Consider the following 25,341-nt stretch of genomic DNA (forward strand, 5'->3'; position numbering starts at 1 on the left):
GGCGGGGCTTTCGGCACCGCTTTCTTTCCTCTCAGGACCTTAATAAAGTTCATACTCACTCACTCATCACTAGTCACTTATGCTCGTCATACAATCATGTTACGCTCTACTAATTTCGGTATCGATACCATCACCGAAACGGCCAGGAGAGCTACAAGTCGTAGGCGGCTAGATAGATAGACAGATACGCTTATAGTCACCGAAGTTCGCTAAGAAATGCTTCGCATTTAAAAAAGGACGCTCCAACCGTATCCGCTTTTCTCGCCGAGTATGCATGCGTACTGCAGTAAGACGAAATTAATCAAAGCACCTGAATAAACACACGGGTTTGGTTCGAAAAAAAGAGATAAAACTAAACGCGAGATCGAGAAAGATATAGAGACTATATTACAGCGTGAATGCGTACGACAGAACTTCGCTAGAGTTCTCGAACAGTACATAGTAACGGATTCATTTTTGGATCGACTAAAATAATAATAATAATAATAATAATAATAATAATAATAATAATCTCTTAGGTACTTCTAGAGACATCTAGGAGAGGTTACCGAAGGGCCGAATCACTTCCCACTTCCTTTCTGTGAAACGCAAGTCGTCTCAATGCGTCAAAACAAGATAAAACTTTCCTCCCCTGTACACGGAAGAGAACTCGCTGTGCCACAGTGCATGGCATACGCGCACTCTAAAAAAAATAATGAAACGAGAACAAGACAGCCAGTGATGGCAGAACATAGATGTTGCTAAACTTGACCCAACTTTCAAGAGCCAGTGCGTGCCACCAAAAATCGCCGCTTCACAATAGCAACAACAACGTCGAGCTGTAGCTTTCAGAACGGGCGATTCTCAAACTGACAACCCCCGCCCCGGAAATCTCGAACAAAATAGAAAGTAAGCGCAAAAACACCCGCAGGTTAACGAGGAAAGTCAAGTGGTACTGCCGACGAGCGCGAAGATCTGAGGGGACAGCATTCAATGTTCCTCCTCTTCATTTAAAGACTTTCTTCATCATTCTATCTGGCACGCACGCTACAGGCGCAACGGTACGCAACCCTTGCCCGGCCATCCCGCTTTCGCTTCTCAGCTTACCTTTCCATGCGCTGCCGCGCGGCCCTTTCCCGCGTGTTCATTTCATATGCTGATACTCTCTCTCTCTCTCTCTCTCTCTCTTTCGCCTCCTCGAAAATCGAGACAGTCAAAGGAGCTGGCAGCCTTTCTCTCACCTCTTCCTCCTCCTCCTTCCACTCTTTCCTAACGCCGGGCGTTGCATTTTTTGTCCTTACATGAATTCTCCTCTTATCCTCGCCAGCGCCGCTTTGGCAACGAAGAGTCAATCAGAAACGTCGGCCGAGGTTAGGAAGTGTCTGCCGACCAGCCAGCTCAGCGGTCGGAGACCGTCGACGCTTCGCGACGGACGCCCCCAGAAGCCTTCGAGTAAGCCCCGCGCGAAGACGACCTTACGCGAGGACCGCATCCCATTCGCTGAACTCTCGTCATCGGAAGATTTCACTCCGGATGCTGCGATCCTGAGACAACGACGACGTTTCAGCGCGAGTGTGTGGAACTCAACGCTCCGCCACAAGGCCGCAGAAGGATCGACTCCCCGATACTGAACGCACGTTTCGCGCTGTGTTTGGTCGTACGCGCGTACGAGGGTCGTCGGCTGGCTTGATGTGCTACGGGAGTCGCTCTCCGCGCAGGCGCTGAAGAAACGCGGTCACCACCGCGGCGAATGACAAAAGTTGTACTTGGGAAGCGCGCGATTCGCGGTGTTGCGTTGCATCTCTTACGAACGTGCGGAGTCACACGCGCGTAGGGATTTCGAAAAAAAAAATAATAAAACGGCCTCTCACCCGGTTGCCTAGCAGTGCCGACGGTGTAGCGAAGATAGTGCCGCCGCATACATCTGTGCCAAGGTTTTGCCGGAGAGGAAGAGGAGAAGAAAGAAACGAAAAAAGTTCCCGCCGGAATTGTAGGAGAAAAACTCAACTCGTCTCGCATCGGCGTTCGGAACTTCAGCTACAGGTGAGCGATGCCCAGACTTCCCACCTTTCATTTTCTTTCCGAATTCATTATTTGAATATTTGACTTAACACCTTCTATTATTGTTCCATCCGTTCGTCTGCCTCATAGTTTTGACATCTGATTTAAAATTCAGTAGAATTACATAGAAACAATGCAGCCTCTTTAATAGCAATATGTAAAGTACGCCACACTAGTCATCAGCGTTCCTCTTTACTACTCAGCGACAACTCTAGATGGAGCCTAGAGTGACGGGGAGCTCAGCCATTCTTCGTAGGTACTCATGTTTAAGAAACAGTTCTCTTCCGCCATTCCGCGCATTCTGTTAGTCTCCTCCCTTGTAGCCGTAACTACACGCCCTCTCTCCTTAGAAATGTGCCAGCTTGGGCTAGTTGGTATGGCATGACGGTAGTTATAGCGCGAGAACAAAAACGACGACACAGAGACAAGAAGACAAGACAAGAACTCGTGTCCTTATTGTCTCTGTGTCATCGTTTTGTTCTCGCGCAATAACTACCGTCAGCCCTCTCTCCGTCATACATAAGGAGGAAAAGCGATGGGGGAGAACTGCGAGAGGGTCATGTACTGCGCCGTGACAGTGCGCGCTAAAAGCACCAGATGGTCGAAATTTTCTGAGCCCACCAGCATAAAGCAAGTGCACTCTACGTCTCCGGGTTCTTTTGATAACTACACCAACATCTCCTTCAAATATCGGTACACAATCAGACTCGTACTTGACTTTTGCATAGTGATGATGTAAAACTGTTCTTCTCAGAAATTCCACGTCTGTTGTCACTTTAACTTATTTGCCACGGCGTTTGCAGTGTTTTCACAACACTCTTCTTTAGTAACTCGTCAATGAAGAAATGTTGATGAGAAGACTAGCAGAAGCAGCCGTAGCTTCACGACAACGCAGCTGTGCATCGGACCTCTCTCTTATTTCGACATATAGGCTGAACTTACGGCATGATTCTTCGTGTGTACGTCTACGTATACTCTCTCCTGCGCAAAAATACTGCATCTTCGTGGACTTTCATTTCTATCTTTAATTAGTGTTAGTTATAATTATGCCTCAAACAATGGTTAGGAACAAACCGATACCCTCGCACTTCCTCTCACTCTTTTAAATGCAATTATGCATTAACATAAATACTATAAGTCGTTCCCCAATCATGTATCTGGTGGACAGACTATTAGCCGGACGGAATGCAATGCCAGGTCTGGAGACATAAATTAGTGGATGCACTGAATGCAGGCGTCAGCTTTCCTTTTTAGATAAGCCCCGGGCTTTCTGATAGCACCTACCGGAAATGGCCCCTTCGTACGCACATATGGGTCTGCGTATATTTTATATATTTTCGTTGATGTCAGGGCGCACAAGTCATTATTCATTCTCATGGTCGTCTAACGCAAGGCGCCGGGGCTGATAACAGTCAGCTGGTGACAACCTCTTTGAGGATATCCACGTGGGTGCCTAATCGTCTCTTTGAAATTTATATCTCGATATTTTGGTCATCTATCAGTGAAGCACTAACTTATTTTGCAGTGGCCACACCCCTGATTTAAATACGGCTAGTCAAGCCAGCCCATGAATATGGAATTGAGCTCATGTGGCTATGATATAAGCCGGCCTTGAACATACGGTGCGCCAAAAGAAGCTGTTTCGCAGGCTGCGTAGATAGAAAGAGCGTGGGGAATAACTAACTATGACGCTTGAACAGGGAATAATGAACCCATTAAGGAAATATTTTTGTAACGTTCACTTGCGTGTGGTCCCGCTATTGTACGGCGAATAAAAAAACGCGAAACCTACGCGGCGGAGTTGGTACTATGGGGACTGTGGTGGCTTATACACCGGAAGCGGCAACCGGAAGTGCGGGACAACAGTCGGCGGTCAGCCCAAGGCCGGTTACCTTGGGGGCGTCTTTGTTTTGTGAACGGCCTGTAGAACCCGTAGAATGTGGCAGCAACGAACGGAAAGTAACATTACGAAGAGTAGCGATTCAATATAATGTAACACCCGTGGTTTTACAACCACGATACGAGTATACGAGATACGCGGTAGTGGAGTGCCCCGGAAATTCCGACCAGCCGGTGTTCCTGCACTTTGCATTTCGCACAGTACATGTGCCTCTGACATGTCGCCTCCACCTCACTGTCAGCGCTGCGACAGGAACGAACCAGCGACCTTCGGGTCAGCCGCCGAACTCCGTAACCAGCGCTAAGCCGCGGCAGACTCAGTAACCATTCATGTTCACCATTGCGCTGCCAATGAGGCTTATACGTTATGGCCGACATGAATGCAACGAGAGACGCATGAGTGAACGAAAACAACGTTTCAAGAGAATTCGCGTTTGTTTATTTCATTAGGCGATAATTTGTCCATCGATTATTCCCGCATATCACATGTGCAAGTAGTGTTATCGATAAAGATTATCTGCTCTTAAAGTGTCGTGACGAGAATACCGGACCACATGCATGGAAGGCGCGCCCGAAATGAAAAAGAACATACAAGTATCGTGGGCCTATAGTTCTAAAGGATAAAAAAGAAAGCGTTGGAAAGCGTCGGCCATACAGGCTTGATTAAGCGTTTGTCAGAATCGTATGCAACCCTTCGGCGGCCGATTCAAGGGTTGAGAGGTTATTATCAAAAACATGTATCTGAAAGAGTCTACACCAAAATATGCGGCGTGGCTAAGGGGCAAATTGGGCGTCAGCCAACGCATGGTCAGCCTCAAGGTCATCGCGTCCGGGCATGCTCGTGCAAGCGGCTTTCGCCATCACGAGTTTGCTTGCAACTACAGCGACTATCACTTCAACTCAGCCTATCTTTGTGGCATCGCATCCATCACATCGCGTCTATCGTCCTAATGTTTAACGACTAAAATCAATAGTCTCCACAAACTCAATTTTCCTGCCACACCTGAAGGACCAAGACGACCATAATGAATAATCCAGAGTGCATAAACGAAATCTAGTGAGAGATAACTTGTCGCATTAGCTAATGAATGCAAAACCTACAAGTGTCGATTACTTTCTAAATAGATGATGATCTTAGGCAGAAGCAAGTATCAGAGTTCGCGTGCGTCTGTGGAAGCATGTCACTTGAAAAAAGAGAGTGGGTTGTAGAAGAGAGACCCGTGTTACGTGGCACGTATCAGAAAAGGCATTGTTTGATCGCCGGATAATATAAGGTTGAGATAAGACTGCGCACGCTTGTTGTACATTTGTTCTTGGTTCAGCACCCACACTGATTCAGTTGGATGTCCCACTCATGCTGTCACTGTTCTCATCCATTTCTGCGTGTTTTCCTTTGCGAGTAAATTATGGCCATAATTTGGTTGCGCTAATTTTATGCCATCCTTCACAAGGTCTCGACCAACATCCGCAGATATCTGCAAACTTTCTACCACTCACGTGGTCACAAGTGGACTGACCGTTTAGCCTTATATGATCCACTGCAGCTGCATGCCTACCAGTCTCCTTGTGAGCTTTATCTGCGTGTACCGTTTACGATATCATATTTTGATGTTTACGTCATCTATATCCCTGTATGCCCCAAAGGTTATGAATAACTTTTCATGTCTCAATAAGCAACACAAACGTGTAATGCCTATACAGTTACACGAGCAGCGCGCATGACTAAACGCCGCGCTTATTCGATCATTCTTCGCGTTCTTGTCGTTCGTAATTAACGCAACGCAAGGACACACACGCTGCAGCGTTTTAAGCAGCAGTTACCAACGCCTTTGGTTACGCCGCCTCCGGAGTTGATTGATATGTGGGGTTTAACGTCCCAAAACCACCATATGATCATGAGAGACGCCGTAATAGAGGGCTCCAGAATTTTTACCACCTGGGGCTCTTTAACGTGCACCCAAATGTGAGCACACGGGCCTACAACATTTCCGCCTCCATGGGAAATGCAGCCGCCGCAGCCGGGATTCGATCCCGCGACCTGCGGGTCGGCAGCCGAGTACCTTAGCCACTAGACCACCGCGGCGGGGCCCACCTCCGGAGTCAAGACACTTCAAGTTTCGCGTAGACAACTTCAACGAGAGCGAACGCATGTCCTGCATACACATAAGCTTGTTCACGGTTTCCCCACTAGGGTACATCACAGCCCCCCGAGTGCATATGTGCGCACATGGTATATATGTGCCTATGTGCACACATGCTATCTCATCGAAGCGAAGGGACCTGGAACTATACTCACGGCACTCGTGAGCCTCCTTTCCCTCTTGCAAGTTTTCGTCGTTACCGTGCTCTAGTTATTATAATTGCCGTTGCTATTGTCAGCACCATGCATGTATCTCGTCGAGTCGAACGCAAGTGTATTTAGTAACCCTCAAGCATTTGCTTCCGACAGACATCCCCGATAGTTCCTTATCATAACGTTGTCTAGACCAAGAGTTTATATGAGACAGGTTAATAACAGACTTCGGCTCAAATCGCCCTTGAAACGCAGCGAGACCCGTTGCAAGCTTCGAGTTGTGTTGTCGCGGAAACCATGTGAAGGTTCTATGCTCTAAAAACAACAGGCCGAACCACGTTGGAAAACTAATAAAAGACAGAAAAAAAAACAACAAAAATTTGTCTTTGGTCTCAGAGTATTGGTAAGCCGTTATGCAAAAGCATGTCTTATAAAGTGATCTATCCGTATATTCTGACGTGTGAAAATAGGTATCACTTCTATTCCACCATTACAGCATTATTTATGGTCATGTTAAATGCTCATCGCAACAAAAAAAAAACAAAAGAACACATGGCGCCTGTGCTGTGTGTCCTCTTCTTGTGTCCTCGTTTCTTAGCGCTATTTCCAGTCGTCACATGTCGGGATTTTGTTTTACCTACGAGTTCATTTGAGTGCGTCTATTATATGGCCCCTTCACATCCAGCGTGACTAATGATCCCCTCCCTGCCGATCTTAGCAGCCTCATTTCAGTGCTGGTAAAAAAAAATTAAAAGTTAAGCTGCGCCACGGTTCCACACTTCTATGCCTGTCCGACAAGCCAGCCATCTGGTAGTTTTCAAATGAAAGGCAAAACAGGAAGAACCTAAAAAGCCGTGTTCACTGAACCAATTACGACATCGCAAACATCCACGCACGCGCTCCGCGCTACTTGGTCGACATATTACGCTAAGCACAATCAACGCTACGCGGCGCACTCGCTTGCCTTGTTTTGTTGGTGATAGCTTCACCGGAGAATAAATACTGCATAGGGGTTTATGACGCCGTCAAGGCAACGAGACCGACTGCAAGTCAGTATAGAGCGCATGTAGAGCACGCGGCTTCACCTCGATGACGTCACGGTAGATGCAAGTGTCTGCATATACGCGAAAACCTTTTTCATGACCACTCTCGCGAGTGGCACGTAAGGCGTCCACTGGAGGAAGGAAAGCGGGGGAAGCGATTAATAATCACGACGATCTAACGCAACCGGTTCGGTAAGAGGTGCGCGGCTGATGCGCTACTTGATTATAGACCGGAGCGTCCTTGACGAGTTAACAACGTTATCATCGACGAACGTGGGAGAGCATATGTAGCCCCAGTTGGCGTACACAGCTTGCTATTGCAGTAGATTCAATTATTGATGCAAATGAGAAATGAATGCGACGACGGGCGCACCGTTTCACAGGGTCAGAAATAGAATTTTTTTTTTCAGCGGTAAGGCACACTGTATCGTCATTTGGCCAAAATGTGTCGTATATAGTTTCATGTTGTTTCTATAGGTGTTGCGCACGGGGAGAGGGTATCGAGGCTATACATTCCAGCATAGACATGCTCCCTTAATACCTTGCCTTTCATTCGAACAATCAATGTTTATTTGATAAAGTCAATACAAAAAAATGGTTACATAAATATTTCGGCCATTAGCCTATGCGGCTAGTTACTATAGGTCCAATATGCGTATTTATCGTATCCATAGCAGGAAGAGGTTGGAAAAGGAAAAGACGGGAGTAGGCGATGCGGTAAAACTTCACCACTTTCATGCCCCGACCTCACTGAAAGATTGGAGATCTGAGAACACACTCATGTCATTGTCAATCCGCCACGGCTCTCTCATGGGTATACAATGCTCCACTGCTGACCCGCCCCGCCGCGGTGGTCTAGTGGCTAAGGTACTCGGCTGCTGATCCGCATGTCGCGGGTTCGTATCCCGGCTGCGGCGGCTGCATTTCCGGTGGAGGCGGAAATGGTGTAGGCCCGTGTGCTCAGATTTGGGTGCACGTTAAAGAACCCCAGCTGGTCGAAATTTCCGGAGCCCTCCACTACGGCGTCTCTCATAATCATATGGTGGTTTTGGGACGTTAAACGCCACATATCAATCAAATCCACTGCTGACCCGAAAGTCAGGTTATGAAATCCCGACCGCTGCGGCCGCAATTCGATAGAGACGCAGTGCTGGAGGCTCAACAGTACGCTATTTGAGGCCAGTTGGTACATCGTCACTTGAAAGACGAGGCACGAAATTAAAAACGAGAAGAACGAATAAGAGTATACTGTTAAGCATCATCTCTTTTTCAGCGGGTGCTTTCCAGTCCATTTTCCATTCCACAAAGAGAGAGAGAGAGAGATAAAGATGCAAGGAAAGGCAGGGAGGTTAACCAGACGCACATCCGGTTTGCTACCCTGCACTGGGGAAGGGATAAAGGGGAGAAAAGAGGTTGCAGAGAGATGAGAAGGTACACACAATCACGAGCACACTCGGGGAGCACACACAGTCTACAGGCGGTCGCTAAGGTTTGTTGACTTTAGGTAAAGTAGCAGTGCTTTAGTTGCTTTCATTCCACAAAGGCTCAGCACTATATATGCACGCTTGATCGCCTTTGCTTCTTGCCGTGCTAGGTATGGCGTTCTTTCGGTCTCTTCTTCGTTCCTCTCGTTTTCAACCTTGCGCCACGTCTTTAGAGTAACGATGCTGAAGGCCCGTAAACACGTATTTAGGTGCAGGTTACAAAACCCCCAAGAAGCAGAAAAAAATTTTCGGGGCCCTCCACATGACGTCAGGACATAATGGTTTTAGTAAATACATCGACAAAACAATTATTATTATTGTATAATAATTAAGAGTACCGGTAATACAAGTCTGGGAGTGACCGCTTCGCTCTGCTGTCTTGCTGCAATGCGCTCGACTTGCGCATGCACTTTGGCCGTCACCGTCAGGGTGCGGCCCAGTCGCAAAATGTAAGCGCAACCTTAATCCCTTGACAAGCTTCCTCGAACGGAGCCTGCCCCAGATCAGTTTAAGGTGACCCAGAAAGCAGCCGGGATCTCGCGCTGCTCTCAAAAAGCTACAGTAAAAATAAAAATCAATAAAATCAATAAAAAAGCTGAAAAAAAGAGTCGCGCTCTCACCAAAGTGTACACAGTGTTTACCCAAACCGGAGATAACAACGACGCCAGAACGTTGGAAGGAGTGTTTGCGGACTATAGGTTGGTCGCGGGAGAGTGGAAAGGTTATTTAGTGCACTGTTTCCTCCTGAGGTTCCTAGATGAAACAAGTTATTTCCTCCGCGTCCGGAACGATGGATCACCACGACAGGCCTGTCAGAACGCGCGACCAATTTCGCTTCACACGCTTCACGAAGCGCGCGCCTTCCGGCGCTGCCTCAAAACGTTGCCTATCGCAGTAAGTTGGCGCACGTTGGCGCCATTTATTTTTTGGCGAGTCGTAACAGTATACATAGCACAGGCTCCGATGTGATGGAAAACGTAAACAACGCAATGTTTACACTAAAGTTGAATGGAAACGATGTTGCTCTTACAACAGTGTATTCTCAGGATTAGTAGACACTATAGCCAACGTGATGTTGCCAATCCGTCATTTGGCCAACAAATAGGTGGATCAGTCGAGAATCGCGGATGGTTGCTTATACGTTGTAATTCGTAGTTATTCGAATATATTAGAGCATTATATTTATGGGTAACGTGTGAGAGAACCAATCGATTTTCCGAACAGTTAACTATCTGTTGTGATACTAGCCAGTTAAATATTCAAAAAGCGACGTTTGGGTAGTAACACCTATGTTGCTAGACTGTATACCACGGTGGTGCAGTACTTACGGTGCTTGGCTGCTGACCCGAAGGTCATGGGTTCGAACCCGACCGAGGTGGTCACATTTTCTATGGCGCTGAACGGTTGATAAAGGCTAGTGTACTTAGATTAAATTCAATATTAAAGAAGAGAAGGCAGTCGAAGCATCCAGAGAACTTTATCATGGCATGCCTTTTAAAAATGTCGTAATTTCGGCACGTAAAACTCCAGGTAATAATAAAAGCATTAAAGTATCTGCAATATATATCCTTTTTTTTTGGGGGGGGGGGGGTGTCAAGGAATACAAGCCTACATTGTCAGCCATTCATTCAACACTAGAAGTTATTTAGCCAAGCTAAAATAAATACTAAGCTGCAATTGCCCAAATGGACTATTTGGCCCAGACGAGTTGGCATCACAGTGCTTATAGTACTCGAGTAAATACGGTAGTTCGGCTTGGTCCGGAATATCTAACGTACCCCTTTATGTGAGCAGAATAAACCTGAAAGACACAGCGTGTGCAGGTAAGCCGATATCACCACGTGTGCAAGTAAACCTCCGGCACCTAACGTAGAAATGCATACATGCACAGGAGGTAGTGGAACGAAGAGTTATGACGGAGGGAACGTGGTCGGAAGTATATAACAATCGCAGGCGTGCGGTTATGCAAACTACAGTTATGCAACAGACTCGGCAAACCAGCCGCTAAGAACGCGTGCTACGTGTGGACGTGTTCAGGGTTTCAAAAACAACCTTCCAGTATTCTTTATCGCGTGAAATTCGCCACTGCACCTGCATGGCCGATCACAGGCCTGATCTATGAAAGCACGTCCTTTGGTGACTTTCTTTCACTGCCCCACTTTAACGCGTCGTATGGGAGATATGGCCGACGTGTCAGGAACTGGATGTGGCAGAAGCGAAAGTGCTTTCTACAACGAAGGAAGATACAGCAACAGGTGTGACTAGCCTTTATGTGAGCCACGTTTTCGTGACCGCTATAGAGCCACCTTTCGCACAGGCTCGTATTATGGTCGTTTCTTCTGTAAAAAGTTGGCGCCAAGCTGCTGCTTAACATTTGGTTCATTGTGTGGGTCCTTTAAAGGCAAAATCCTCACCCAGCGCTAAAACCGACCGGCACTGCTGCCGGCGTCAACACTAGTGATGCAAAAAAATCTGTCATCACGTGATGGCGTCACCGTATGACGTCGCAGATGCGTAATCATGAGTCAAATGATGACGTCATCACATAACGTCATAGCTTGGACAAAAGCGTGCTGATAACGGAAGCTGTATGAAACCAGGTGAGGTGCGCAAGGATCGCAAAAGCTTCCCATCTTGGAGGCAGTGCAAAGTCACGTTATGTGTAGAATGCTTTCGAAGGGTGGTGGGGTAGGATCAATACATCAACTGTGTTCCTGTTGTCGCGGTGCTTCATTTACACGTTGTTCTCGAGTGTTGTACGCATGTACTGAATGTGATTTGTTTTTGGTCACGTTTCAATTGATTGGTCACGATTGAATGTGATTGGTCACGTTTCAATTGTATTTTTTGTCTTCTAAACCCACTCCCCTCTATAATGCTGTATGCCCTGAGGGTACAATAAATAAATAAATAAATAAATAAATAAATAAATAAATAAATAAATAAACTGAGAAGAAAAAGAGGAAAGTAGCCTTCGCCTTCGAGTTGCAATAAAGAACGCTGTGAATTTCTTTTTCTTTCTTCCTTGACATTGATATGCACATGAATAATATAGCTCTCTTCTCTTTTTTTTCTTTTTTTTCGTCGCAGTATTCCTTTGTTCTTCATACTGAAGGTCACAAAACCGGTAGTCTCGGTAACCATAGCCAACCACTGAGCACAGCTTCAAGCCTCACACTTCACAAATGCGCAACAAAGGCGCGAGTGCGCTACTTTTTTTTTAATGTGGTTGGCTTGCGTAACAGCAAGAGCCAAGGCATGTCCCTTCGCACTCGTAGCAGTACCGCGCGGTTTAAAGTACTAGCTTGAGAACTTGGCAACCGCTTAACGCTTCACATACCTCGTCCCCAACGTTTCGATGCCAACTCTGGTCAGCGCGTCTATAGCCTCCGCGCCATGATCGCAGGAGTCGATCGATTGCGATGCCTGTTACAGCACAGACTTGTCATAGCACCACATACAGTCATACCACCACATACAGTAAATTTCCGCTTTATATACACATCGCTTATAGCAAGCCACGTTACGGTAAAACAACCCGTATGCAGGAGAACTGCATTACAGTAACTTCGGATACAGTGAAGTTCCAGTTGCAGAATGCACAACTCTGAGTACCGGTACAAGTTGCAAATTAAAAAAAAAAACTGGTCATGTGTGCACCTGTGGTAGCGGGTGAACTGCGAAGCGGTGCTCAGTTTTATCACACTAACTTACTTGAATGCGTGACTACTCTACAATACCGAATGCGTCCTATACATCAATATAGGCGATCTGCACACGGCACTTTGATTTGATAGGTAGAATTTACATTGCTTTATTACGCTAACGGTCTTAGTGCACATCTGCAAATAATCTAAAACAGTTTTGTTGCTCAAAATTAACACGTGATTGCCCTCATAAGACAGGGAATTAAATTAAGATTTTCTTTAAAAGCAAATATGAATACTAACCCTTGCATGCCCTTCTGTTTTCTTCTGGAAGAATCCTCCACCCATCCCTCCATTTTACATCTAACAGCTGCCCCTTCCAGGATTGTCATGCTTGGCTACTTTATGCCAATTGTTTCTACATTTTTATACTTGCGGCGCAAGGAAGAAACATCTTGTTGACTACATTATGGCTACTTTTTTGTTCCCTATAGATTCCATCCAAGCTATCAATATCTGCTAACGCTGCATCTTTTATGGCGTTCCAGTATGCGATGTTAAATGGTGGCGAATGGGTGTTTCCAGCTCCTAAAATACGATTCGGCACTTGCATTGCATAAAAGCAAGAACGTGTTTACGTGGCTGGATCTCGTGGAAAATTCTTGCACGGGGCCTCATTTTCCAGACCACCTATACCGCGGTAGACGACCTTAAACCGCATTTGGAAGTGATGAGTACAATGTAAAGCGCTTTCCACTCAACGATTCTAGAAATCGGATATCAGTCAAACTGCTTGCGTCATTACCTGGAATTAGGTGCGGATTGCTATTCAGAAATATTGACTCCTCGCACTTCGGTAATATCTGGGGTTTTACGTGCCAACACAAAGACATGATTATGACGGACGCTGAAATGGAGGGCTCAAAACATTTTATGCCAGGACTTCATCATCACGCCAGAAATTATTGCATAAGTCACTAGAGTTTATACTTTAGTAACAGCAACTATGCTTTTGAGCGTATTCATGCCATACTGATTACCATTGTCACCATAAGACTTGCTTTTGAGCCTTTTAAGAAGATATAGAGCAATACGCGAGGCCAGTAAGAGACTATCATTAGGAGAGTATCAGTTTTGTCCCAGCGCAAGAGGCTTTGTCATTTTCACAATATGGCTGCTAAGGTGATGATCACTTTATGCTTTTATTTGAGAAATGCCGATGTTAAGGGGTTCATCATGTGCTCACTTACATCTCCGACGAAGGGCTCGATAATATCACTGAAAACAGCGCGATTGCTTTCACGCACAAGCAGAGGCCAGTCTTTTGAAATGTTCATTTTTGTTCAGTATATGTCGAAAGAAATAGGGGGGGGGGGGAGGCACGAGCTCGTAGTGCCAATCCTGGCTACGCCACTGCACACAAGTGGATACTTTTGGCTGTTTGTATTACCCTTGGTTCAAGTGGGCTACTTCTTCGCTATAATTTTTGTTTTAATGGGCTTTTTTTTTGTATTTTCGAACTGGTAACCCTGGCCTCAGCGTTTCCGAGTCCGGTTTGTCTTCCCTCACTAGCTGGGCGCCTGCGTCCTACCTGGTCGCCTTCAGGCGTAAACTCACTAGTCGGTGGCGAGCGATCGTGAAAATAAACTGGTTAGACTTCATTATCAAGGGCAGTTCATCTATTTACCACGTAAAGTTAAAAGAAACAGGAGCGCAAGAATCACAGTGTGCCGATCAGTCGACAAAATCTCCTAGCAAAAGAAAAAAAGAACGAATTTTGTACATAACAGTAAAAAATGCTGTCGCAAGAGTAAAAAAGAAATATGCACATCAAACGTGACGCACTCTTTCAAACGACGTGCAGCCATCGGAAGTTCAATAAAAACGTCTAGAAAACTGATCCATGGTCTAACCTCTGCTCTTACACAATTTCACTCTACAAGTGCAACTCTACAAGCGTAACTGTATAAATGGGACGGTACATTTATCTTGATATATTCACCTACTCATCAAATAAAAAAGTTAAAAAGAAGGGTCCATGTGTCCTCATTCGGGCCACGGTGTGTCTAGGCTCTGTGGACCCAGCTCGAATACATAATCGAAGACAGTTAGATTTGACCCATCTGTCTCAATAGCTCGCGCGCTTACGACGTTGCAACCTTTGACCACGGGAAAACCTCACCAACAGGTTGCAAGAACATCCCTGAGAGCTATTGCGTGTTCGACCTCTGAAAGGCAATCGTATCTGCTTTGTAGGACGTCCCGTGAACTGACGACTCAGTGTTTCATGTGGCAATGCATGCATCACGGTCGGTAGTCAGGTCTAACTTGCGGTCGTGCAGGAGCTCCACGCATGTGTGCCAGAACGTGCACGTCATCTTTTATTTATAAGAGCAAAAGCTTCTTCGTTTGTCTGTTGCAATTAGCCGCTGGTTACTACTACTTTCCTGTCACAGACATCCACTCAGTCCTTTCTTCATTGTTCAAAATCAGTCAGTCAGTCAATCATACGTTGTTTATGATGCATGTAAATGATGGCTTATGCTTCCACAGACAGGAGCCCGAAACCCTTTCGAAGCCTACTTTGTTCACATATTGCAAACGCAGCTGGATAGCTGTAAGACAAGCTATTGCATGCAATTAGGCATACGCGATTCCGGCCATCCATCGCTAAACAAGAATAATCATTTAACACGTCAATAAACTTTTACACGTACCGCTATTTAGGACAGCGTTATAAGGGAATGACTGTAAACGGACGTGTGAAGCTGATAAAAATAAAAGCAAAAAAAAGCAGCTGCATGGCACTTAGGGAACGCCGATCATTGAAGTGTTAACAATTTACAAATTATAATCGCTGTGAAACCTAGCAGAGCTTGTCTACCAGTCATGACTTGTTATCTTGCTTGGCCATAGATAACGCCAAAAGCGAACGCGCTTTTTTCGCTTGTCGTTTGATGGTGCTGTAGGCGGCCGCCAGAGAGCATAGGCCACGCGTTCGCGTGTTCCCTTTCATAAAGAACGAAAGTGTACATCTCCCATGCGACCAAGTGCGTTGAAATTTCGCTATGATGCTGCAGAAACACCTGCCATTTTGGTAGAGTTTTCTAAAAGCACGGACGATATCTAGCACGAAATATTGATCAGTGCTCACGTACAAGTGAGCGACGAAAGGTATCGTGCTTACGCGTGTGAGTAATTCCCATTACATCGGCGGTTCAAAATAAGCCATGCGTAACGAGCGAAGCTATCATCATCACCAGCCTGACTGCGCCCACTGCAGGGCAAAATCCTGTCCCATGATCCGCCAATCAATCCGGTTTTGTGCTAACTCGAAGCCAAATATTGACGCACGAGCCAGATGGACTGCTAAAGCAGGACACAGAAGTCTCCCCAGATTTTTCCTTTGGGCAGTCTGTGTTTCAGCATAACCTAATCTGGCTGGATATAATGGGACCTGTGAGTTGGTGCTTTCTTTCTTATCTGTGTGTGTCTTTCCTCAACGAAACAGTGAGTCACTTTTGTGCTCATCTAGGACGATTGGCTTTTGCGGGTGCCTTTGTCTAATGGGGCACTGAGCGAATCCCCTCTTTTCTGACTCACTCGCTTGTCTATTCCCTTTCCCATTTTACCGGCTCAGTGTAGCCAATCGGATACTATTCCGATCAACGTTCTGGTCTTCTACCTTCAAGTATCCTTCATTGCTTCCTAATAATAAACAATGTGAACCCTTTCAATGGCGTAACACGTACTGCAAACATTTCTGCAAGACGAATACACGTGAGCGACTTTTCACGCGCAAGGAAAACGGCACGCGCAGCAATTTACATCTCGAACACATTCGCTGTCGCCGCACAAGACGAGAACTAATTCCGGTAATTTTCGCTTCTGAATCGCCAACGGCCTCAATTAAGCCATTGACGCGGGCACAATCTGCCGATAGCGTCTCCATAGCACACACGCACAACAACCACAAGCGCTGTCGCCGTTTCTCGGGAGTCCTCGAGGACGTGTACTTCCAGCCAAGCGGCGGGCGGTGGTGCCAATACGAGACAAGAAGGACCTCAGCGGTCACGAGGTCGAGTGCTTTATACTTACATGGCGCGTGTGTGCGAAGAAGCGGAAACGGGTTGTTCAACGACACAAACATCCTTCACGCCAGCGAGCGAATATGTGCGCAAGGCCCGGCCGGCCTTTCTCGGAAAGCGTTTCTCGGCGGCCGGCACCACCTCGCCCTCGCGGGCAGCCCGATGTTCCAGTCGCCATATTGTTCTGGGTGCCAAGGCGGTGGGAGGGACTGAATACACGTCGCACAGTGCATCAGGAAACCGTGCGCAGTGACGCGCTTGGAAATCAACGCGGTGTATGCGGTGAAAGGTAAACCTGTCACTGTCTCTCTTTTGCGCAACGAGATTTATAGCTGAACAAAAATGCAGAGTGGGCTTTCCCCAAGGTGGCGTCCGCTTAGGTGTTTGTGCGTAGCCTAGTTTACATAAGTGCTTACCTGGAAAGGGCTTCTGTTGCAATGACAACACCATGAGCTCGGCTCTGCAATACAGACTTTCGTTACGGAACAATATTATTCTCAACGTAGCTTTTCCAGGGGCAAAAACCTCCAACGACTACCAAGCTGCGGGGTCACATCATGGGTGTTCTAGTTTCTTCATGATGGTGGAGGGGGGTGGCAATGTTTTGATTTGATTGATATGTGGGGTTTAACGTCCCAAAACGGGTGGCAATGTTTGCAGGAAAACTTTTTTTTTGGCACTGTAAGAGGGGGTTGGGGTGCTGAAGTGTCGCAGAAATACTGCATTAAGATGTATCTTCTAATGTACACAAGTTCCAAGCTTAGACTGTACAGTAAGTGGGCTAGTGTAAGAACAACACATAGTATCCCTTTGTATTTACGTAGTTTATATCTTGCAACAAACATTCGCGTCCTTTAGAAATCGCGCCAACTGTTTCAAGAGAATATTTGAAGATCCGTCTCCATTATAGTGTCATTGAAACTTTCCCAACCTTCGGGAGTACTTTAAAACGTGTCGTTAAGCCTCTATTGTTATGCTGGCACGCTTTCAACTATGAAAAGACGGATTGCGCTTCCCGTCGAATGTTACGCAAGGTTCATTTAAAATTCTATTCTTTTTCTTTTACAGCAAAATTATGAAATCACAAATGTCACGTGTGCCGTATTTGTCCGCCGCCACCGGTGTCCGTAACCACTACCACACGAAATATGAAAAAAAAAGCTTAGTAAATAAAAACACAAAAGACACGCCGGGACTCGAACCCGGGTCCCCTGCGTGCCAGCTCAGTATTCTATTACTGAGCCAAGCCAGTGCTTGAAAGTCTATTGCAAACTCGCCTTAGGCAGGCTTCATGCCGGGAAAGGAATTGCGTTAGTGAGTAGCGAAGCGCTTAAGAACAGAAAAGGAACAACGAGGCGTCCCACAATCCGAATGGCGTAACGAATAGGTTGTCCAATACTCCAGCTCCAATAGTGGCGCATACCCACTTTAGGCATAATTCGTCATCCTCATAACGATTGTTATAGCGCGAGAACAGAGCGACGAGAAAAGGACAAGAAGAAGACGAGCGCTTGTCTTCTCTTCTTCTGGTCCCTTTGTCGTCGTTCTGTTGTCGCGCCATAAAAATCGCCTTGCCATACTAGCTCAAACCGCCCAAACAGTCTCATCAGCCACTGCATAAAAAAAAAATTTTTTTACAAGTGACGTGCGCAGCGGATACCATGCTTCCGGAAGAATGACGAGGGATAGCATAGTGAATGCTGGCTTACTATACAAATATTTTGATTATTTATATTGTAGCAGGTACCATGAAAGTGTTCTTGTAGCAGTTACCTAAATATTGTTTAGAAAGGCTCTGAAACGCCGCTCTTTCAGCTGTGGCTGTGCGGCGAGTTTCGCGCAGGCCTGGCGAACTTTTTTTTTACTATTTGCACGAACTACCCTTTGCTTCTGACTGCTGACTCAAGTAGCAAGCTATAGTATAGGCGACTGAGTTGATTATCTTAAGCGTACTTCACGGCTATGATTGGTTCGTGCTTCACATCTGAGAATCGCGCAAAACAAAAAAATTGTGCAAGTAAAACACTCCCTGAAAACAGAACAGATGAACATAATGATATTCTTGTAGCAACCGAGAGCCAATTAACTTAATAACGGCCAGCACAAACAACAAAAAGTACAAAAAGAAGAGATTAGTATATTTGCTACCTTCAGCCAGCTTAAACTAGTGCTACAGTTGAATCTCATTATAACAACGAAGTATGAGGACCATATATGTCAGTTACCTATATCCGATATTCGTTGTAGCCGTAGAGACGAAGGCTGTCTTGATAAAATTGGCCATCTAGCTCACGCAAAAAAAAAGAAATAATACAAAAACGCATTATTGTAGGCTTTAAACCCACTACCTGTCTGCTTACCTGTACCATGCTTTAACTGTCTCCTTATATCAACGCGAAGTAAATATTTTTGGACACGAGAAGAATAAAAGCATAAAAAGAATTAAAACCACTGCAATAAAGCTTGACCGACAAAAAGTTTGTATTTAGTTCTCAATAACTCATAATTCTTTATGCCAGTGTTCGCTAAGACGAGCTTCAACTGCTTGCTAAGTTCTGGTACTATGCGAATAACTACGCTAGTCGAATTCAGCCAGAAGTCGTTCAACGTTTTATCGAATTTCGGTGGATTACGTCTAAGCAAACGACATGCTAATTAAATAAACAAAATGTCAGGCGTGCTTATTGAAAATTTCTAATACGGATTGAAGAGTATATTTCATATTTGTATCGCACACTGTATTTACAATTCAATATTCGAATGAGGTTTACTCGTTTTTTCTCAAATATGATAATGACAACTATTAGTGTCTTTGGGTGGAAGGACCGATGACGAGCGAAAACACAGTCTCGAACGATCGTTATGCAGGGAAGTCAATGTTCTTAAAGGTGGCGCCTGCCCGTCCCAGGGTCAGCGAGCATGGTAGGTGTAGTTTGTTAGGACCTGAATAAAGTTTGCTGACCGACTGACTGACCGACCGACCGACCGACTGTGGCTGAGGAACTCGGCTGCTTACCCACAGAACGCGGGATCGAACCCTGGCTTCGGCGGGTCATCTTCGATGGTGTTCAAAATGCTCTAGGTCCGTGTGCTCAGATTTGGGTGCACGCTAAAGAACCCGCAGGTGGTCGAAATTTCAGGAGCCCTCCACTACGGCGTCTCTCATAATCATATCGTGGTTCTGGGACGCTAAACTTGACAAATGAATATCAAGACCGACCGAAAGACTGACCGACGGACACTATATAGCACTTACTAAATAATTTCTAATAATTCACTCAAACACGTGGTAAACTAATCACCCCGCTCTCTTATCTCTCTCTCTCTCTCTCTCTCTCTCTCCATTCATTCGATGAGAAGAAGTGACACTACAGGTAGCCTTATCAGAAGACGAACCATGATTCAAAAACCACTATTGACTATCCTGAACTGCATAACGACTTGTATATCTGTCAATCATTCATGTGCTGGCTCAAGCGCAACGCGTTGCGGCACCTATGTGTCATACAGTCAGATTTATAATCACTGGATGGGCGACTTATGCTTCAATAAATAGTTCTATAGCTTGATACTGCTCTGTTATGCGAGCCCCTTTGTGAAAACAGAACAGTAGTACTAATTTTGTTAAGTATCTCAGTAGCTGTAACCTTCAAAGTAAGACGTTATTATTCTTTATGTAGTAGCACTACGTCTGCGTCCCACGAAAGCACTAGGCCTTATAAGATGTCGCACTTGTCTCCTTCAATGAACACAGTACTCGGAGTTACACGGCCATTGAACATAGGCTATCATCTAGTTTCATCGCTGCCGCTTTATAATGACCCAAATAGCTGACCGCAAGCCCTTATCACTTCTAAGTTTATCAGTTATTAGGATCTCAACAATATTGCATGCGTGCATAAAAAAAGCATTATTTTTTTCACCATTGGTGTTCAAAGTGTATTTCCATTTATTTAGATATCCGGCATTGTTCGGCGTTATTCTCCAAGTCCTTTTTTTTTTTTTCTCAGACACCTGTGCTCGATTCAGAAACTTCGCCACTGCGATAGCACACGCACAACGAAAAAAGGGTGCGAAGAATATTACACGAGCAGTGCACATAACACCATTTATTGTTTACAGAAGTGTGCGTCTGTCATTAAATGCCTAACATTTTTCTAAATGCTTTGTCTGTCGCATTCTTGAGACTTCTAGAATGTTCTTTTTTATTATTCGAATGTTTCGTGCGTTTTTCAGTGTTTTCATATTTCCTTTCTTTTCATCATGTTTGTCGCAAATACCAATAGCCGCTGTCAGTAAAGTTACAAACGCCTTTGTGAACACCACAATAAAGAAATAGAATATACCTTCCAACTTATTCTGCAATGCGCTCCTAAGAAAAAGCAGGATTTTCCCAGATTACAGCCCACGTTGTCATATTGACAAGGAAAAAGAACATGAATACTGACAAGGAAAATGCAAGACTAAGCAGGCGACCACATACACGCGTTTCAACCGGTCACGCAAAGCCATCAAACGCACTGATGCACGATGACGCTTTGAAGTGAAATCGTTCGAGAACAGGTGGTATAGCCGGTTAGAGAGGAGATGGGCGGACTGCCTCCTTTGGGCACAATATAAGCGAGGAAGCGCAGAAACGCAAGCTATTTATAGTTATTGAGTATCGAGCGACACATTTATAATCGACTTGGCATGTGGTACAGATGGACGTATACATGTTAACGATAGAGCTTCATTACACGTTTCTTCTATATCAGCTGCTTTTTCGGCCCTGCAGTGCTTATTGCGGCAACGTTGTTCCATCTGCACAATTTGCTTCCTGTCTCCCCCTTGAGCGCGTGCCTTCTCTTGGACTCCACTCTCATTATGAATGACCAGAGCTTATCCTGGCGTCTCACTGCATGCCCTGCCCGTACCCATTTCTTCTTGATTTCGACTAAGATGTCCTTAACGCTAGTTTGTTGCCATGACCTTACTCGGCTATCTTCTGGTCTTTTGAGGTTAAGCTGTATCATATATCACTTTACATTACATCGCCCGCGGCGTCTTGTTCACTTTTGAATTGAACACTCAGTTTTGTCCATTGTACGCATACTAAAATTGAATGATCTGCCTCTAGAAAAAAGAAGTGAGAAAAAAATGCGATGTTTGCACTAAGTCGCGCCAGGCTTGAAACAGCGAAACTGGACGATTCTGAAGTCTAGTACGGTTAGATTGTGGATACTTTAGCTGGACGGAATGGAATGAAAAAACTTTATTTCAGTCCTGCAGGACGCGCTTAGCACGGTAGCGGGCGTCTCCCGCGTAGGGACCGACAGGGAGTACCTGGCGGCCGCTTCGTGGGCCTGCTGGACGACCCATTGCTGGTCGGCGAGAAGTGAGCTCCTGAGAGACTTCTCCCACTTGTTGAGTGGTGCTAAATTGTTTCTAGTTTGCACCTTATTGCTAAGCTGTAGGTGGGCCATGCTTGGTTGTTTCTAAGTTGATTTTCAGCGCATTGAGGGGCTATAGTTAAAGCACAGCAAGTCACGAGCGCGACACGGCTGTCCGAACACCAGAGACAGAAGCTCGCACTGAGACCGAGCATTCCCACCTCTTATGAATCTATATACGTTGCATTTCTCGTTCTGTAGTACTCTACTGTTGTATACGAACTCGAGGTCTTTTGCTCACTGCCGTGGTTCCGCAGCGATTTGTTGTTGGGCTGACTGTTGCCTTTTTTATTTTTAGTAGGCCACTGGTAAGTAGTGGTATTTACTTAATTTTCGTTGCACATATCCATTTGTGATGATGATAGTGGTCATACATTTTATGTCGAGCTTAAGTGATCTGAATTAGAAAGGACACAACCACAGAAGATATGCACAGTCCTGAAAGGAAGGAAGCAGACAAATGGAGAAGGCAGAGAGGTTGACCAGAAAAACATCCGGTTGACTACCCTACACTAGGGGATTAGGGAAAGGGCACAGTTCAGAAACAGTGCCAAAATGGCCACCCCAACAAACGCCACCACCTTGGTTTTACGCAATATATTTGAACATCGCGAAAGTGCGTTGCAGTTACCCATCGCTGCAATGCAAAGAGCGGCCGGAAACGAGCAATCTTGAGCAGCCTTTTTCCAGGCCTCCGAGCGCAGGACGAGACACTTACGCTGACTACAACATGAAAGGCGTCTATGCGCGTTTCCAAGCAACCTGCCTTCTTCATAGGCGCTAACCACGATTTAGCAATACCACTTTGTACGCAACCACTTGGGGCACATAGAAAAAAAAGTTCTTGTCGGCGACCGGTACATGCATAGTCACATTTATGAAGCCGGTACAGGAAGAGCTCGTACGGCACGTAATATGAGGTGGAGAAGGAAGGCGTTAACCTTGTTGAATCAAGGCTCCGCGTCGGCGTCAAGGTCTGAGACTGCGGCAGTGGTCACTGAGGGAGCTACCTTCACCCCCCCCCTTCCCCTCCATCATTCATCGCAGTTCGTGATCGTTCGTCGTCCGCGTCTAAGTCGCCCTGTCGTACCTGTTCCACCGGAAGATCTCCCGCTCGAATCTGCTACGCTATGCGCGTAGTGTGAGCGGATATGACAGTTGTTTTTGAACTGGTCGCCGAAACACTAAGGACGGCGACGCACTTCGAAACAACGGACATAACCGGAGGCGTTCGTATCTAAGGCATCTATGTCGAACCGCGGACAAGGTCGCCGTCGCTCCCGCAAATGCAAAAGTAAGGTCATGTGACTGTTTGCGGAAGGGGTACAGACGAATATTTTCATTTGGAGGTGGAGCTTAATTAGCTTACGTTCGAGTATATTATAAAAGTCTCTTGCCACCTACGCGGTGACTTGTTAAGTTAGGAGCGCCGACTCTTAACGCATCATTAAATCCTGGACAGCTTACTGCACACGTTTCATACAGTATCGTATTTTTACAAAATGGATGACAAATGCCCTTCTACACTCTGAGGGAAAAAAAGGGATTTCTTTGACTATTTTGAGAGTTCTGGCTTGCCACGTATATGACTCTTTCACATCAGCCCTCTTTGGCGACCAATATAATACTCTCTTCTGAGAGTGGTGTGACCCAGAAGAAAGTCACCATGTCTCTTTTAAGAGAGTCATGACACGTTAGGACTACCCGAAAAAAGTCACGCTTGCTCCTCTTTTTTCCTTAAAGTATAGTTAATCAGTTCGAGGATTATAACTATCTGTCGCAGTCAATCTTTAAAAATCCTGCTCATTAAAAAAGTAATAGTTTTTCTCTTTTTCATATTCTGTTTAGCGTCTTTGAGACGCATTTATACGATTTTTGTGTTTTTGCGCCTTGTTTTTGCTTCTGAAGTACAGGGTAGTTAAATGCTTATCTCTTCCAGCTAACCTCACTGTATTTTCTTTCTTTTACTTTCTTGCTTGCCCCTTATTTCTTCGGTTCAGTTAAAAAAAGAATCTTCATCTAGTTGAGGACCAAATGCTTCCGAATTGTATAAAGCACAGGCGCTTAAGCAGATATTTTTTATACCAACGCCATTAAAATTAAGCTGCACCGGGGAGTTACAAAATCATGGGCATCGGGTGAACTATAGCTATCTTTATCGCTCATTTTTCATTATTATATGACGTCATGTTACAAATATCTCAGGTTTTTTTTTTAAGAAAGATGTATACGTGCGAAAAGAACCTGGCATCATCTGTCGCTGATACACGAAAGTTGTGCGCCATGAATTGTTGTCGCGAGAAGACGGCTGTTCGCTTGGCACAGGGAAGCAGTTGGTCACGCGGATATTGTTTCGTGGAAGTCTTAATACCATGATTCTGCCTCATCAATGAAACTGCGCAGATTGAGGAGGACAGATTGGCACCGTTTGTCAATACGCGGTCGTATATCAGCGAGTAAACGACGAGATAACGTCTTTCAGGGTTGCTAAGCGACAAAAACACATTTGCTCGACATTAATCAACGACCACATCATTCTGTGTCTGCTCAAAAGGTCACATGTGCGTGTAGACCAGCAACACCGCGGACTGCTGCGACGCGTAGAGAAAAAGAAACGCCTTGGAAGCCTTCGGAATGCGTTCTCGTATGTACACAGACAATCTGCTTGCGTTTCCGATACAACTACGTAGCTGTATTCTGGCACCCAGAGTGTTTAAAGCAATGCCAGCGAGGAAAGCCGTTTCCGATGTGAAGTCAAACAGTGCACAGAGCGAGAAAATACACGCGAGTCAGACACACGCAAGGCTTCGGTTGAGGTGAGCGAAGAACGAGAAAATTGTGTATGCGTAAATCGAAGATCGTGGAGCTACGGACACGTTCGACAAAGTCAGTGCGCATGCGCCACTTCGAAGCTGCTCGCCGCCGCATGGTGAGCGCGCCTGTCTCTAGAGTGTGGAATCGACCGCTGTCGTTGGCTGCACATACATACATACATACATACATACATACATACATACATACATACATACATACATACATACATACATACATACATACATACATACATACATACATACATACATACATACATACATACATACATACATACATACATACATACATACATACATACATACATACATACATACATACATACATACATACATACATACATACATACATACATACATACATACATACATACATACATACATACATACATACATACATACATACATACATACATACATACATACATACATACATACATACATGCATACATACATACATGCATGCATGCATGCATGCATACATACATACATACATACATACATACATACATACATACATACATACATACATACATACATACATGCATGCATGCATGCATGCATGCATGCATACATACACACAT

General features: G+C 45.3%; 1 protein-coding gene across 2 annotated transcripts in view; it reads left to right on the plus strand.

The window, feature by feature from the left end:
* Window positions 1-1,316: 1,316 nt before the first annotated feature.
* LOC119174923 (solute carrier organic anion transporter family member 74D-like) overlaps window positions 1,317-25,341 on the plus strand; it is a 67,234-nt gene continuing 43,209 nt past the window's right edge. The window contains exon 1 of one of the 2 annotated variants that reach the window (XM_075894934.1): window positions 1,317-2,022. The gene's annotated coding sequence lies outside the window, so the exon portion shown is untranslated. Of the gene's footprint in view, window positions 2,023-16,587; window positions 16,784-25,341 lie in introns of those variants that run through there. The other variant, XM_075894935.1, reaches the window with a different exon arrangement.

The sequence above is a fragment of the Rhipicephalus microplus genome, chromosome 5 (genome assembly GCF_043290135.1).
Source record: "Rhipicephalus microplus isolate Deutch F79 chromosome 5, USDA_Rmic, whole genome shotgun sequence".
Lineage (NCBI taxonomy): Eukaryota > Metazoa > Arthropoda > Arachnida > Ixodida > Ixodidae > Rhipicephalus > Rhipicephalus microplus.